This window comes from Mobula hypostoma, chromosome 7 (assembly GCF_963921235.1).
Source record: "Mobula hypostoma chromosome 7, sMobHyp1.1, whole genome shotgun sequence".
In the NCBI taxonomy this organism is placed as follows: Eukaryota; Metazoa; Chordata; class Chondrichthyes; order Myliobatiformes; family Myliobatidae; genus Mobula; species Mobula hypostoma.
This window is the reverse complement of record NC_086103.1, coordinates 27,119,463-27,136,950: the sequence shown is the minus strand read 5'-3', so window position 1 is coordinate 27,136,950 and position 17,488 is coordinate 27,119,463. Positions and strand designations below refer to the sequence as shown.

Below are 17,488 nucleotides of genomic sequence, written 5' to 3'. Positions count from 1 at the left end.
TCCTGTCTGAGATGGTGATTCATGACTTGTACAAGAGATGATACAAATAATGGCCAAGGCTATCTCTTTGTATCTGATTTCTCTTCCCATGTTTCCTTAAAGCACCTATCTTCTTCGCACAAACCCCACAAAGCCTGGAAAGACTGATCTTTGCCTCTTTACTGAGAATATGTATCAATTGTATTTTAGTGTTAATGTTCAAAAACAATTCAAGGATAAATCTTCTACAATACAGTAATTTGAATATTTCACTGTTTGCTACTTGTACCTATTTCAATTGTAATTCCATACTATAACACCACAAATCCCCAAACTGAATCTCATTTCAACACAGTTACTTCCAGTAAGTAAACAAGAGATTTTTTTGGATTTACAGACCGATGGCCCCACATCACATCAGCTAGATCCTAGCGATCTAGAAAACATTTAACATGATGCTGTCATCACCTGAACCAGAACAAAAAAGGAGCATTAAAACCAGATTCATCGGTATGATCACACTTGCCACATTGTCACTAACTGTATGTCTACAGACTCCCTGGTTTTCTCCAAAATAAAACACTATGTAGATTTGGTATTAAGCATATGCACACTAACTGAAAGCTCCATTACTATCCAGACATTGCAAGAATGCATTCACTTAAGGCATATGATAATTCAGAGTCTCTAAGAGGTTTTAATTGCTCCAATAATCAAAAGAAGATCTAGAGGTTTTTAGAATTAGAGATCATGGGCTAAGGGTGAAAGATGAAATGTTTAAGGGGAACAGGAGGGGGAACTTCTTCACTCAGAGGGTGGTTAGCATGCAGAACATGCTAACATCAGAGGTGGTGGATGCAGTTCAATTTGAACATTTAAGAGAAATTTGGATAGGTACATGAATGGGAGGGGTGTGGAGGGCTACAATTCGGGATGGGATTAGGCAGAGTAATAGTTCAACATAGACTAGATAGGCTGAACAGTCTGTTTCCATGCTATATGACTCTTTGGAAGGTCAAATGCTAGAGGAAAGTATAGAATAAATGGCTGGAGCCTGAGAAACACTGATGTACACAGGGATCGTGGGGTGCAAGGCTATAACGCCTTGAATTTGGCAACACAAGTCAATAGGCTGAAAAAGAAAATGGTAACATTCTTACCTTCATTGGGCAGGTTACCAATAAGGTAGATAGTTACAGTCTTTTACCCGGCGTGGAAATAGCAAATACTGGAGGACATGGCTTTAAAGTGAGAAGCGGAAATTTTGAAGGAGATTTACAAAGCAAAGTTTTTCTTAAGTACAAAGTATGGTAGAAGCCTGAAACACACTGCTGGGGAGGTGGTGTTGGCAAATACAAAAACAACATATAGTAGACATTCATACAGGTACATTAATAGACGGGGAATGATGGAATATGGATCATGTATAGTAAGTTAATATTACTTTAATTCAGCACCATGGTCAGCAAAATTATCATGGACCAAAGGGCCTGTGCTTGTGCTGCACTCTTTAAGTCTACGATGCCAGTCCCTCATCATATTAGGTCTCCTACCAATATATGGAGGCTTGCTCCCATAGGGTGTGTCTTAGCTGCACACTCTAGTTAATTAGTAGGCAACATACAGATGATGTGCTGTCTGCATCAGAATTATTGAATCCTGTGTTGTGATCCCTGCATCAATGTCAGGTCATTTCAATCCTTTGCCTTGATCATGAGTGCGATATCCTTCACTTCATAAATCAGAGAAAATATTATTCTTATGACCAAGATTCTGGGAAACAAGGCCAAGAAATTGCAACAAACAAAATTGTGATATTGCACTCAAGTGGGCAAACCACAGGCAAGAATCAAGTGGTTAAGAACGGTTACAGATGTTAGATGGTTAGATTTATTAACAGTTTGATTTTTCTGCTAAAATGTTGTTTATTAAGGCTACTTGCAATTCAAGGACTTGGAAATTCAGAAGCACTTTGAAGTATTCAACCTTGAGATTAAAGGGTGTGAATATGATCTTGTAGCCATAGTTACAGACGGTCATAACAGCAGCAAGGCTTTGAACACTTATGCAGAAGCAAACCCACTATATTAGCACAGATATAGGCTATAACATGGAAAAAATTAATACATTCTCAGTTCAACCATGGGACCAGAGTTTAAATCAAGCTGAAATAGCGTGAATATTCACTGTGCTAACTTGTAATAATTGTATTCAAAAGTCAGAATTACTGAAGATAAGAGTAATGCATGTTGTATGATTAAGTGGAGAAAATATTCCCTGTTGCTGGACATCTTCAGAATCAAGATTGCTTATTGTCATTTGTCAGTACACGTGTAAAGGAGAACAAAATGATTGTTACTCTGGATCCAATGCAGCATTAAAAATGTGATAAGCATAAAGAACACAATAAATATAAGTACACAAACTTAGGTGGTTGGAGGTGTTGATCAGCATGAAGGCTTGGGGAAAGCAACTGTTTTTGAGTCTGGTGGTCTTGGCATGGACTCTTCCCTGATGCAAGTGGGACAGTCCATGAGCTGGGTGGGCAGGATCTTTTATGATGTTGTTGGATTTTTGTGGCATGTTTCTGTATATAATGCCTTGATGGCGGGTGGGCTGGTGTCGGTGTTGTATTAGGTAGTTTTAACAATCTATTGTACATCCCTCCTATCCACTGCAGTGCAAAGTACCGCACAGTGATGCAACAAGTTAGGATGCTGTCAGCTATGCATCTGCAGAAGGTCAGGAGTATTGATGTGCATAGTTAGCCTCTTCAGAAAGTGGTGATGTTGGTGAGCTTTAGTGACTGTGAAGTTTCTGAAGTCTGTTGTGAAGGAACTTGGATTTTAACAAAGGTGGCCAAATAACAAGAATTCATTGTACACTGCTGATGCTCTTGGCTTTGATAAACATGAGTAAAAAAAAAATAAAGTTTTTACACCCAAGTTAATTTTAGTATTAATTATGCTGAAGGATCTGTTAGTGCTGGGGAATTAAATGGGTTCCCCCTGCCTGTCAGAATCAACCATGGGTTGACTGCAAAGCGCATTTGTCTCTGCTTCAATAAATACCAAACTTGAAACAGCACACATGCCTGCACAAGTTTGTCTCTTCCCCACACTTGTAACCTTCACTGGCTCTTTGAATGAGGCTGCCAAGTTGTGTCATGTCACATTATTTTTGTGCTGTGGTTCTGCAACACTAAGAACTGGTTCATATTGCTGCAACTCCTTTCAAATTGTACCGTGACAGCATTGGAGAAACTTGCAGCCCATCAGTGTGAGCGAGCTTTGACACCAGATCTCAGAAGAGAAAGGATGTCTTCGCAACCTTTGTCCTAGTGGTATAATTTTTGAAAGTCTGCATGCGATAAGCATTGGAGGAAGGAGTGAGAATTTATAATCAAACTTGACTCACAACCATGTGCCTATTTATCCATTACTGGTAAAAAAAAATTCCTAGATTGGCATTTGGGTTATAACTTTGTGTGTATCCAAAGAAAAAGTAATTATAGATGTAATTCATGCACAGACAATTTGATGCCACAAACAGACTCAAACATTGCAATTTAATCTTTGAAATAAAATTGATAGAACTCTCTTCAGTTCTTTCCAATTTTCAAGTTGTTTTTCATCAACAGTGTATCAAGAGAATGAAATAAATACGAACAGGCAGCTTCTTTAGAGTGGTCAAAAATACCACATTCACTGAGTCAATATGCGAAACTGTAACCACCTTTTTACGCAGGAATAAAAAGAGAAAGAAGAAATCCATAAAGTCCAAATATGAAAACAAAATAAGCATGCCTTTTCAAAGAGACCTCATACCAAAATCACAAAGACCAATTTCAAATGGTCTCACTCATTTTATTTTTAAATATCTTGATGCTAACACCATTTATGTGGTTTTGCAGTTATAGGTTTCATTCATTCACCAAAAGGAAGTTCCATGTGCCATTATTACATTCTTTTTACTCAGTGTGTAGTGCTTTTCATTTTCAAATAAATCTCTTTGTATCAGCATAATCTTTAAAAGTAAGCTACTTCAGATGACATCAGTTCATGTCTGCCTGGTACAATGGGAGCAACATTAGTCTTATGAAGTCAATCAGCAACTTATAACCAAATACACACAACACTAAACTTATGCCCCAGCTAAAGAAGAGCAGCTCTGAGCAGAATGGGGTGTTTAACATAACCTTAACTATTTTCTGTAATATATTAGGTTAAAACTCTTTCTAAACATAATACAATGAAAAAAATGTTTTCTGTAGTCTGACAATAGTTTCTTTTGAAAATTACACAGCAGAAGGTAAGATACCAATTCTCTAGGAATAGGAGAATATTTATGATTCTACCTCTTAAACTCTATTACCATCCCCTGACAGAACTGCCACTGTGGTCCCAGAGCTGTGCCTGACTCCTAGTTAAGCAATTTCAGTGTTTTAAATTCTCTTTCAGGTTTGCAAATAAATGACTGCATTATTTTTTCATATCCCCATAGTCTTATAGTTCGGTGTGCACCCAGCTTTAATCTCTCCACAGCTGGAGGGCAGGTCTTCAGCTTCAGAAGCCCTAGGCCATTCTTCCCTTCAGTCCCCAGAGGGCAGGTCTTCAGCTTCAGAAGCCTCAGGCCATTCCTCTCTTGAGTCCCACCTATGAATAAGCTTTTGGTCATCTATCACATTTGCCTCTGGGCATGTAGGGTAATATTTATTCCTCCTCAAATAACTTCAGTCAAATGAAAATTATATATGCCACTGCCACTTTACTGTGTAGAAATTATTTGGCAAGTTTCCTATGTTACACATCCAAGCTTCACTGGATTTCTAATTTTGGCCTATTTTCTTTGATCCTTGTCCGATTCATAACCCCCTTTGTTGGGTGCCATTGTAGGATAAAGCTTGCTGCAGTGACATATTTCAATGGTCATGTTTTCATTGATAATCATACAGCATGGAAAGAGGTTCTTCAGCTCCTCAAGTTTGTGCTGACTGTCAAACACAGTCTAATTTTCCTTTAAAATCTGGTTACTAAGGCAGTAGAATGGTCTTAGTTGTTATCAGTGCAAGTGACATTAGGTTTCTACTGAGAAACAGAGACTGAATCCAGATCATTCATCAATTTTGTTATTATAAGACCATAAGATATAGGAGCAGAAGTAGGCCATTCAGCCCATTGAGTGTGTTCCGCCATTCAACCATGGGCTGATCCAATTCTTCCAGTCATTCCCACTCCCCTGCCTTCACCCCATACCTTTTGATGCCCTGGCTAATCAAGAACCTAACTATCTCTGCCTTAAATACACCCAATGACTTGGCCTCCACAGCCACTCATGGCAACAAATTCCACAGATTTACCATCCTCTGACTAAAGTAATTTCTCCACATCTCAGTTCTAAATGGACGTCCTTCAATCCTGAAGTCCTAGGATCCCTTACCATGGGAAATAACTTTGCCATATCTAATCTGTTCAGGCCTTTTAACATTTGGAATGTTTCTATAAGATCCCCCGTCATTCTCCTGAGCTCCAGGGAATACAGCCCAAGAGCTGCCAAATGTTCCTCATACCCTCTAATTCCTGGAATCATCCTTGTGAATCTTCTCTGAACCCTCTCTAATGTCAGTATATCCTTTCTAAAATAAGGAGCCCGAAACTGCACACAATACTCCGTGTGGTCTCACATGAGCCTTATAGAGGCTCAACATCACATCCCTGCTCTTATATCCTATACCTCTAGAAATGAATGTCAACATTGCTTTCACCTTCTTCACCACTGACTCAACCTGGAGGTTAACCTTTAGGATATCCTGCACAAGGACTTCTAAGTTCCTTTGCATCTCTGCATTATGAATTCTCTCCACATCTAAATAATAGTCTGTTTATTTCTTCCACGAAAGTGCATGACCATACAGTTTCCAACGTTGTATTTCATTTGCCAGTTCTTTTCCCATTCATCTATACTACCTAAGTCTCTCTGCAGGCTCTCTGTTTTCTCAAATGTAGTCCAAATCATTGACATACATCGTAAAAAGCAGCGGTCCCAACACTGACCCCTAAGGAACTCCACTGATAACCGGTAGCCAGCCAGAACAGGATCACTTTATTCCCACTCTTTGTTTTCTGCCGATCAGCCAATGCTCCAGCCATGCTAGTAACTTCCCTGTAATTCCATAGGCTCTTATCTTGCTAAGCAGCCTCATGTGAGGCACCTTGTCAAAGGCCTTCTGAAAATCCAAGTACACCATGTTTTCTGCATTTCCTTTGTCTATCCTGCTTGTAATTTCCTCAAAGAATTGCAGTAGGCTTGTCAGACAGGATTTTCCTTTCAGGAAACCATGCTGGCTTTGGCCTATCTTGTCATGTGCCTCCAGGTACTCCATAATCTCATTCCTAACAATTGATTCCAACAACTTCCCAATACTGATGTCAGGCTAACAGGTCTATACTTTCCTTTCTGCTGCCTCCCACCCACCCTTCTTAAATAGCGGAGTAACATTTGCAATTTTCCAATCACCCGATACAATGGCAGAATCTATCCATTCTTGAAAGATCATCGTCAATGCCTCCACAATCTCTCCAGCTACTTACTTCAGAACCCGAGTGTGCATTCCATCAGGTTCAGGAGATTTATCCACCCTCAGACCACTAAGCTTCCTGAGCACATTCTCAGTTGTAATTTTTGCTGCTCAAACTTCATTTCCCTAACGTTCTTGAATGTCCCATATAGAGCAGACATCTTCCACGGTGAAGACTGATACAAAATACGCATTCAGTTCCTCTGCCACCTCTGTATCTCTCATTAGAATATCTCCAGTGTCATTTTGTATTGGTCCTATATCTAGGCTTGACTCTCTTTTACCCTATCTTCTTTGATATTAGTCACCAGCTTCCTTTCATAATTCATCTTTTCCTTCCTAATGATCTTCTTAGTTTCCTTCCGCAAGTTTTTAAAAGCTTCCCAATCTCCTAACTTCCCATTAGCTTTGGCTTCCTAGTATGCTCTCTCTTTTGCTTTTACTTTGGCTCTGACTTCACTTGTCAACCACAGTAATGTCCTTCTTCCATTTGAAAATTTCTTCTTGTTTGGAATATATCTGCTTTGCACTTCCTTCATTTTCACAGAAAATCCAGCCATTGCTGCTCTCCTGTCCTTCCTGTTAGTGTCACTTTCCAGTCATCTTCAGCCACTTCTCCTCCCATGCCATTGTAATTTCCTTTATTCCACCGAAATACTGACACATTGGATTTTATTTTTTTCCTCTCAAATTTCAATGTGAATTCATTCATATTGTGATCACTGTTCCCTAAAGGTTCCTTAAACTTAAGCTCTCTTATCACCTCTGGATCATTGCACAACACCCAATCCAGCACAACTGATCCCCTAGTGGGCTCAACAACAAGCTGTTCTAAAAAGCCATCCCTTAGACATTCTACAAATTCTCTCTCCTGAGGTCCAGTACTGACCTAGTTTTCCCAATCCACTTTCATGTTAAAATCCCCAATGATTGACATGCCTTTTCTATCTCCTGCTGTAATTTGTAATTTGTATGGGAATATCTTAGTGACACATTTCCAAGGAAAAAATATATATGTTGTGGTAGGACTGCATTAGGTAAGCACATCTGAGATATAAAAAAATAATCCAAGTCTGATGTCATTCCATTCATAAAATTACAAAATAATCTTTCTTAAGGATAAGTGGCAGAACTGAGTCTTATTCACCTGTAATTCATGATGAAATTCTATCCTTTTAACTCATGACCAAGCTTATATTATTTGAAATATAGAACATGTATGTCTAAGAATTGTTTGTCTGTGTCTATTTCCATATCAATATACAAATACATGTGTGTTTTTAGCATCACCCATATAAATATACAGGCACCATTATGTATTAGGAAAGGATGTACATAAGAAGGGAATGAAAGCTTTTGAATAGATTGCAACCAAAAACTACCTGCTACGTCCATAAATGTTGCATATTTATATACATTTTAATATACTGAATATTTATTCCCCTCAATTAGATTAAAGTCTTCAATTTATTACCTAAGCCTCTCTGAAGCATTATGTTAAATAACAGAAAGCAGCTCCCTTCCAGAAATCCATTTTTCTTTCTGTGTCAGCCTCATGGATGGGTAGTAAGAGTACAAAGGTAAGCATGTGATAGCAGAAAGTGCTGAAAAACAACATTCTGTCTTTTTTTTTTCTCCTTGGCAAGTGACCCAGCTCCCTCCAGGAGTCAGCTAATTTTGGTCCTTTCTTCTTATGACTAATTGTGCAGTGTTTACAGTCCAAAACACTGTGAGCAATGGCTTGCACACATTCGTTCTTTTAGTTACTGCAGCAAACAGTGAACCAATAACAAATTGCAATGTTCTGGAGTGCACATTGCACACATTACCAAGGCTGATCTGAAACAGACAGACCCCAACACGTAACTGAAGCATAATTCCAGATTAAATCCGTACCACATCATTCATAGTTTCAAATGGAGCAAAAGGAAAATAAATTGAAATTCAAAGCTGTCGGGGGAGAAAAAGCTGGAATTAGTTACGGCTGATTTGGAATTCAGAAAGGAAATCTCCACCTGCTTATCGACAGTTGTTTTCACTATGGGCTTGTTTTTCCTTGGATTTTCCATCCTCCCCACATCAAGCAACTAGGCGTTCATAATTTGATGCTGAATAACCAGGCACATACAGGGGTTAATGGTTTCACACTAACAAGCATAGCTGAGTCTTGGGAAAACTGGGCTTTGGCTGCTGAATAAACATTTTTTTTCCATGGTCGATAAAAAAAAACCTTCAAGGTGAGGGAACCAAAGCCACATTCATAATGAGATGGGAACCCACAACATATCAGAGCTGCTACCCAATTGAGCAGATTCATGCCAGAAACACTAATATCAAGAGTTTATTAATATTAAGAGTTTAGCAGTTTCCAGAGGTAGTAACAACATTATTATGCTCAAAAATCACATAAATTACAGTTCTGAGAAAGCTTGATCAAATGATCATCATCCCCCTTACAAAGAATGGAAGCCATCTTCTGGAAGTTCACTTCTTCTTTATGAACAAAAATATTCAGCCAAAGTGACTAGACCTTCAAAGCAAAGATGATCAGTTTGTACACTTATGTGACTCACAAGATTATCAGTGAAACAGATTTTAGAGAATATTTCATATGCAGGAATAGTAATAAAAATCATGCTTTGTTGTACACATTTGCTATATATTAAATTTATTTGAATTGAAGATTTTATTCAAGCATCCCAAGGACAAAGAACAACTAGGCTAAGCTGGCAATTATATCAACAAATGAGATTTTCATCTGACAGTATAAGCAATAGTCACTGCTGTAATGAAGATTAAAATAAGAAATAAAGGAAATAAAAGAGGCTAAACTAGTAGTTATTTCGCAAGATGTTCAGATTCAAGAGAAAATCTGCTGATACTGGAAATCAAAGCAATACACAAAAAATGCTGGAGGAACTCAACAGGCCAGGCAGCATCTGTAAAAAGAGTAAACAGTCGACGTTCCGAGCCAAGACCCTTCATCAGGATCAACCTCCCTGGTTTTGTTCTAAATTAAGTTCTCCTTCTTCTTTTTCTTAGGCAGATACTTGGAATCAAAAATGACCTGCTTCCATAGAGAACTATGGGAAAATTCTTTCATCACAGGGTGGCTGTTACATCATACTGCCTTGATCCATTCATATAGAAGCTCAAGATAACAGGAAGTCAGGCTCTGCAGCACAGATTTAGCATGCACAACCATATGAATAAATGAACAAACTGTGATGACATACACAAACACATGGATACAAATACTTAAATGTGTGTATATTATTTTCCTTGTACCTCTCTCTAACTTGTACAAATCTACACTTATCCCTTCCCTTCTTCAGTCTCTAAGTGTCCATATTGAATGTCCATCCAACTCTCTTCGGTTTCCCCCTTTCCTTTGTCCCCCTTGTTTTACTTCTTCTGTACTCCCCACTTCTTCCTTGTTTTGTCCCCTTCCCCCATCTGCCTCCTCACTCTCTCCCCAGCAGCCTCAGAATCGTGCCACACTCAAACTGCTTGCTCTTGTCAAGAGACAGGCCATCCACAGACTGTAGCTATCCCTCTTGTTGGCTTACTGCTTTCCCGACACCCGTCCTGAGTGCCAGGAGCTGCCATGCCCGAAGGCTCTAGACCAGTCCAGACTCCTCTGAACCTTTCCCAGGTAAGTGGTGAAACACTGAGATATAAATAAACACCTGGTCTATCTAGTTCTCCTTTTCAGCTATGATAGAAATAGAAATGTATGTTTGATTGCAAGCACAAAATAAGCAAAAGCATGTTGACCATCACTGTGATCACCTCCACAATTTCTACCCCATTGATGTCAATGGATCAGAATATACAAGAGGTGAGAAGCAGCAGCAGATAATATTCTGGCATGCTAACAACTGGATATTACTCCCTTTCTACTGCCAGCATTACCGCATCTCCCCATCCCTAAATGCAACAAAATCAACTCCCAGAGTTTCACGTTAGCAGAGTTAGGCAATCGACATCCATCTGGAGCTTGTCCAGTTCCCTTCCAAAGATAGCTCTTTGTGTTCCTGCATATCTCACTCCAGCAGCTGTCCCTAATCTCCATACTATCCTCCACCCAGCTTGCTCCATCTGTTACTTTATTCCTCTTTTCATTCTATCTCTTTTATCTATCATGGAATTTCTTTATCTGGTGCAAGAACTGCTGTGTCATTTTACATCCCTCCTTAGTCAAAGGACCGTGAGCCAATAAGACATAGGTTCCAAATTAGGCCATTTGGCCCATTTTTTATGCCATTCCATCTTGCTTAACTTATTATCCCTCTCAACCCCATTCTTCTACTTTCTCCCCAAAAACTTTGATGTCCTTAGTAATCAAGAACTGATAAATCTCAACTTTAAATATACCCAATGACTTGGCTGTCACTGTGGTCTGTAGCAATGAATTCCCCAGATTCATTACCCTCTTGCTAAAGAAATACCTCCTTTGCTCTATTCTAAAGGTACATCCTTGTGTTCTGAAGCTTTGCCTTCTGGTCCAGACTCCCCCAATATAAGAAGCATTATTTCAGCATCCACTCTATCAGGCTTATCAATAGCAATAATCTAGTACTCTTTTCTCACTATTCTACTTCTCTTCATTCTGGCCAGCACACTTCTCCACTCTCAGTCCTGATGCTGGGATTTGACTTGAAACATTGATAATTCCTTTATTCCCATTGAATTTGCTTGACCTATTGTGTTCCTCCAGCAGTATGTACAATGTTTCCTTTCAAAGAGAATCAAGTCTCCATGATTTCATTGGAGATCTGTTGTTCTGTGACAGGATTCTTATCATGTTAATGTTTTGGTCAGTACACTGAGGTTTTCATCCACATACTGAAGTTAGTTGAGACTATAACTAGAGGTCACGGGTTAAGGGTGAAAGCTGAAATGTTTAAGGGGAACATGAGGGGAAAACTTCTGTGAGGGTGGAGAAAGTGGGAAATGTGCTGCCAGAGCAAGTGGTAGAAAAGTGGGGTCGATTTCAACATTTAAGTGAAATTTGGATAGGTACATTGATGGGTGGGGTATGAAGGGGTATGGTCAAGATGCAAGTTGATGGGAGATTAATGGTTTGGCACAGACTAGATGGGCCAAAGGGCCTGTTTCTGTGCTGTAGTGTTCTATGACTCTATTTACATGCGTTTCTAACTGAATTTGTTATCATTTTAAAAATAGTTTAAAAAACTGTTTTTGCTTGCCTCTAATCGTCAGGGGTATTCAGCCATTGACAGCTTTTGATAGGATAGCGGGATAATCTGAGAGTAGGTCATCAACGTCTATTGCCTGAGGCTTTATCATTGCCTCAACAATTCTGCTTCAGTGTACAGCCATAACAATGAAGTGTGGAGTTCCGTTTAGACATTGTAGATATGCAGATAGCATAGGAGATTATCTCAGGTATGAATTGGATTGAGCCTAATTCAGCCTGTCATTCATATTGCTCTGTCTTGCATATTGAAAGGAGAATCCCAATTTAAGTTTTAAAATTGCTAGTGGTGAAATGGGAGTGAGAACTGGCAATTCCAGAAGCTCAATGTGTTTTTTAGCAGTCCTCTTGGGTCCCAAGGAGCAGGAGTTCTCCCTTGGTCCTCAGATTTTTGCCCTGCCAAATGTGGCCTTATCTTCTGCTCTCCCTGATGGATCTCACTCATTGCGCACTTCAGGGATGAAAACAATCTCTTTCAGTTCTGAACTCAACACTGGAAGTCAAAAAAAGCTTAAGAAATAAATTTCATTTGAGTCCTTCAGCTAAAAGTCAATGGGATGATTGCTGTCCTCAATTCTTCTTTCCACAGATTCACCACTCTATGGCTCAATAAATTCTGAGGCTGTGTCCTTTGGTCTTAGACTTTCCCACAACAGGAAACATCCTCTCCGTATACACTCTATCAAGGCTTTTCACCATTCACCAGGTTTCAATGAGTTCACTCCTCATTCTTCTGAATTATAGTGAATACAGGCCCAGAGCCATCAAACGTTCTTCATATGATAAGCCATTCAATCCAATAATCGTTTTTGTGAACCCCCTCTATAGTTTTTGCAGGTCCTTTCTAAAATAAGGGGCCCAGACCTGCTCACAATACTCCAAGTGATGCCTCACCAGTGCTTTATAAAGTCTCAATATTACATCCTTGCTTATGATCTGACCTCCACTATACTTGAGAGCAGAGAATTCAAAAATTCACTCCACCTGAGAGATGAAATTTCTACTCTCCTTGGTTTTAAATGACCAGCTCCATACTCTGAAATGACATCCCCTTATGTGTAACTGTTCTGCTTGTGAAAACATCAACAAACTTGGAAACCTTTCATGTACTCTCCTCCAGGTTATCATTGTACATAGTAAACAAACGAGGACTAGGAACCGATCCCTATGATACTACACTCTTTATATCCTCCAGCCTGAGGAGGACCCACTCACTCCAGTTCTTTGTTTTTGATGTCTCAGCAGACTTCATCCATGCAAACATACTTCCTCTGTTTCTTTGTCCTTGTGATCAATGTTCCCTCGAGTGTGTGGGTGTGCGCGCACACATATCTTTTGCTACTAGCGCACAAGGGAACCTACACTGTGCACAAAAGGTTGTCACCCTCTACCTCGATAGCATGTTGAGAATATTTCACAATCATACACAATCACATCTCCTTTTCCGGTTTCTAATGCGGACGGTGCTGACAATGTGGAGTTTGTGATGATTTGTCTGCAGGTTTTAGAACTGGTTTATTCACACTGTTTTTATTGAAGAAATTATTCATTCACAATGTCAGATTCCAAAGAAGCAAATGGCATGAAGCGCAAAAGAACTGCTAGTTCATTTAAAGTGGAATGGCTTAATGAAACAGTAGAAGCTGCTACACTGAAAGCTCATGAGGTCAGGAACATGCAGCTATAAGAAATACTTACGTACAATACAGAAACTTTGTTACCTGCGTGTATTGTCGCGATGCGAAAATTACTGGAGAATTTGCAGGTGGGAAGAAGTGGAGTGATACATGGAAACTTGACTTTTTAAAGTGTTATTTAGCAAACAACTCACAAATGGACAGTGTGCAAAAGCTCCAGTGAGAAAATCCTTTAATAGCCACTATAGGCCTACTATGTACTGTATGTTTTGCCAGAGTATAGATGAATAAGAGAGAAAATGATCAAACCCAGAGGAGACCAAAGTTGTTAGTGACAGTGTTTTGATAGCTAATAAATTGAATACCTCTATATGTAAAATTCAGTGTGCACATGTTGTTGTCACTGGGCAAAAGATTGCACAGCACAAGATTATTGTGCACACAAATTAAGGGGATCATTGCTTGCAGTGTACTCCTCTCATTGCACCAATATCCTCAATTTCTTGGTCTCCCCACAAATATCAAGATCCAAAATTCTCCTTTGCTCTAAGTCTAATCTAATAATAAAGAGGAATTATTATTTCAAGGTCTTCTAAGCCTTTCCCAGAGTCCCAAAGTCCTACATTATGTGAAGAAACTAAATCTCTGCATATTATTCCAAATGTCATCATAACAATATGAGGGCAAGTTCCATACTTCTAGTTATGCAGAAGAAACCAAAGCCTACAGATATGCAACCAGTTCTTATCTAAACCCTTCAGAAAATTTGATAGAGTATAATATATTGAAGCAGCTGGTCTCAACTACTGGAATAGAGTCAATTCAGGTCAAGAGGATTAACATTTTACACACTGCTTACTGCAAATTGAAGAAATTCAGTCTTGTCTTAATCTAGATTTTGCAGGGGTTTAATACAAAATACACAACTATCGAACACCAATTTTAATGTCACTTAGAGATGATTACCACAGTAAATGTAAATGGCACAGAGAGGACTTTGTGGGAGTGGTGTTGGTTCTTCAGATGATCTTATAGTATGGAGGCAGTTATGAACTCTTGCTGTGTCAAACCTATGAAATTTATGATGGAAATTCTCAAATTATCCTATGAAATTAGTCTCAATTATACCTGCAATTAATGTTGGTGCAATTCTGATTTTCTTATTTAAATTACACAGTATTCCTGCATTTGCATCCACAAATAAGAATTGTTTTGCAGTTCCCGCTACACTCTATCTTGCATTGCTCATCTACACCAAACACAGGGATTTCATTGATTAAATATAAAAACTTCACATTGCAGATAACATCACTGAATTGACAAAGTCATTACAAACTTCGGTCTCCTCTGTAGATGAAGATGACATATATTGAGAGAAAGATTTCCCTTGTGCTTCACAGACAAAAAAATCATAAAGTGAAAATAACTTTATAATTTCATTGCACATCACAGCAGATATCTCTTCTTCATCCACAAGACTACTAAACTTTTGCAGCTCAGCATGGGCACAGCAGTAGATGTCAGCTGGCTGCTGACATTTTCGTGCAGTTACTTGCTTTTTTCCTTCCAGGTTTACAGGCTGTATCTTCATTATATGATCAACTTTAAAACTAGAGAACACCTTTCAGTGACAGATCTTTTGCATCAACTTTTGAAACACACAAATGGACATAACAGTGTTGCTAAAATATCAATGATACAGTAAGGATTACTTTTTCGAAGACGAAACAAAAAGAGGTGTTATACCTGCTTTCTCTTTCATCTTCCAATGAAAAGATGAGTTTGTTTATTTACTATTTTCAATTACGGAGCTACAAACAGGGATGTCAAACATCAGAATTAATGTAATTTGATTGACCAGCTGATGCATCATTATGGGAGGGAAGATAGACAAGAAACAGAAATTTACAAAAGTTTAACATAGGGGAACTGTAATGATCTACTTCCCTCAGCAGAGATCATAAAAGTTGGAGTGACATGGATTAATTTAGTTTGCTAAAGTATCTGAATCATCCAGTATAGAAATTAGTCCTTCCGTCCATCTTGTCCATGCTAGCCTTTTTGCACACATACTCAAGGTAGGTCTGTAGCTTTCTATTCCAGTCTCAGCCCAAATATCTCTTAAATGTAGTGATTGCATCTTCCTCCACCATTTCCTCTGGCTGCATGTTCCAGATATCAACTTGTCTGAGTATAAAGAACTTTCCCTTCAAATCACCTTCAAAACTCCTTGATCTCATGATTAAACCCATGCCCTCTTATTTTTGATCCAACTCAGTAACATCTGAAAACTTTATAATTATCCCACCTACATTGACATCTAAGTTTAATATGTATCACAAACAAGGGTCCCAGCACTGATCTTTGTGGCACACCAGCAGTCACAGACTTCCAATCAGTTAAGCATCCTTAACACCTATGCTCTGTCTGCCAGAGAAAGCAGGATCTCCCAGTGGCCACACATTTTAATTCCACGTCCCATTCCCATTCTGATATGTCAATCCATGGACCCTTACTGTCAAGATGAAGCCACACTCAGGTTGGAGGAACAACACCTTATATTCCGTCTGGGTAGCCTCCAACCTGACAGGATGAACATTGACTTCTCTAACTTCCGTTAATGCCCTTCCTCCCCTTCTCTCCCCATCCCTTATTTATTTATTTATTTATTTATTATCCCCCACCCCTTTTCTTTCTCTCTCTGTCCCTCTCACAATCACTCCTTGCCTGCTCTCCATCTTCCTCTGGGCTCCCCTCCCCCTTTCTTTCTCCTTTGGCCTCCTGTCCCATGATCCTCCCCCTTCTCCAACTCTGCATCCCTTTTGCCAATCAACCTTCTAGCTCTTAGCTTCTTCCCTCCCCCTCCTATCTTCTCCTGTCATTTTGGATCTCCCCCTCCCCCTCCCACTTTCAAATCTCTTGCTATCTCTTCTTTCAGTTAGTCCTGACGAAGGGTCTCGGCCCAAAACATCGACTGTACTTCTTCCTATAGATGCTGCCTGGCCTGCTGTGTTCCACCAGCATCTTGTGTGTGTCGCCTGAATTTCCAGCATCTGCAGATTCTCTTGTGTAAGCATCCTTCCAACATCGCTTTCTGTTTCCCATCACCAATTGACAGAATATCTGGACAGAACTGCAGAAAATGTTTCACTCTTCTGTAGTAGGGGTCTGCATCTCGTCCTGACTGGCTGGTGAAGCCAGAAACACTCATTGCATTTAAAGACTATAGCATTCTAAGTGCTCCAATTGCCAAGCTTTGAGCCAACACAACAGATGTGGGATAAGCTAGTTTATTTTTGATTGTCATGGACAAAATGGGCTGAATTACCTTCTTCTGAGTCTGAAAGCTCATTGATTCTGCCTCAATCTACTTTTAGCCCAAACAGAGAGCTTTTTTTTGGTCAAATGTTGAAAATTTTTTCTTGACTCCTTACCCAATTAGGCAAGTTCAGTCCCATTCTATTCTGCCATTCACAGCAAAGATACAAGATAACTTTCAGAGTCCATGTCACTGCCTGCAAACTCTTCAATGTCTTATTGATTCTCGAGTCTCTATTGGCTTGAGTTAAGAACAAAAAAAAGGTGATTGTGGTAAAAAATAAATTCTCGGCAGGCTGGGCAAGTAAGGTGCTGGGAAGGTACTTTATCTGGCTGGCGAGTCCGAGCCAAGTGTTATCATCTAAGGAAGGAAGGGAGATTTGTTCACTCAGAATGTTGGCAAACTATGGAATTCTACAACATGTCGGGCTGTGGATGCTGAGAAGATGAGTATAATTTCAACCCTGATAGATTGTTGGGCTCTAAAGAAACTAAACATAGCGAGGGGAAGGCAGAAGGTGAAATTAACTTTGAAAGCCAGTTTTGGCTTGGTTGAATGGTGAAGCAAGCTTAAATATATTGCTAGTCAGTTCAGTACATTGAAAAATAATGCTGCTTTCAGGAGTCCTGTGAGGATGTTCAATATTTGTGAACAGTGTTTGATTTTAAAAAGATGTATGCTACCAGTCACTGGCCTGCATAGATCATATATAGTAAGATTGACCAACACACTCTTTACAGAAAGCACAAACTTGC

The 17,488-nt window shown here is 39.3% G+C and overlaps 1 protein-coding gene across 1 annotated transcript in view; it reads right to left on the bottom strand.

Annotated features, from left to right (window-relative positions):
• The window catches only part of LOC134349198 (teneurin-2-like), a 3,136,038-nt gene that overhangs the window by 1,944,355 nt on the left and 1,174,195 nt on the right, over positions 1-17,488 (bottom strand). The window lies entirely within an intron of this gene.